Raw genomic sequence first — 932 nt, forward strand, 5'->3', positions numbered from 1 at the left:
TCAATAAGAAACAAAGAGATTCTTACTTTTGAACCTTGGCTTATATTATTTGTAGCCCACTGGCCTTTCTCTTTCTTTCCCTCTACTTAGATCCTACCTGTCCTTCAGCTTAATTGGTCCCATGAAATCTTCCAGGCCTAATGAAAGCCACTTAATCAACGGCCTAAGAGGCCATATAGTACAATCCATATTTGTATACAAATTATCTCTACAACGTACTAAACAGTTGTACAATCTTTGCTTGAAGATTTCTAGCAAGGGTGGAACACATTATTCTATGCTACTTTCTAACCTTTTGGCTACCTTTAATCATTAACCTTTCCCCTACATAGCTAGGGCTGGAATACACTTCCTCCTATTTTTTCTGATAAAAACTTCAGCTTCTTTTAATGTTCCACTCAGTAACTATGGACAGAAGACTGTCCTAGTTGTTAGTTTTCTTTCTCTCCTCAAATTACATTTAATTATTTATCATGTTGTAAACCCCAGTAGAATATAACATTCTTGAAAGCAAGGACTGTTTTTTGGTTTTATATTCACAGTGCCCAGAACAATGTCTTTAAGAACTTAATAAGTATTTGTTGAATTTTCACTTTATTCCCATGACACTCATTTTAGCACTTTTATGTATTGTTTTATAATGCCTTTAACTTTTCAATGGGTGAATGTCCTGTCTCAGCAACAAAATCTAAAGTTGAGGCTCTTGCCTCCATGTTTGATCTATAAACTCAACTCAGCAAATATTTAAGTGCCTACTGAGTGAAGCCATTGGTCTAGGAACGGTGAGAAACAGAATTTTGATAAGATCTCTGCTTATGGAGCTTACAGTGTAGGAAGCACCTATGATCCCCTACTAGGCTTCAGCAAAACAGCTAACAAAATCTTTCATGATATCTTTTTGGACAAGGTAGAGAAATACAAGTAGCTAGGAA

This window comes from Phascolarctos cinereus, unplaced genomic scaffold (genome assembly GCF_003287225.1).
Source record: "Phascolarctos cinereus isolate Bilbo 61053 unplaced genomic scaffold, phaCin_HiC Scaffold_5;HRSCAF=322, whole genome shotgun sequence".
NCBI classification, from domain to species: Eukaryota; Metazoa; Chordata; class Mammalia; order Diprotodontia; family Phascolarctidae; genus Phascolarctos; species Phascolarctos cinereus.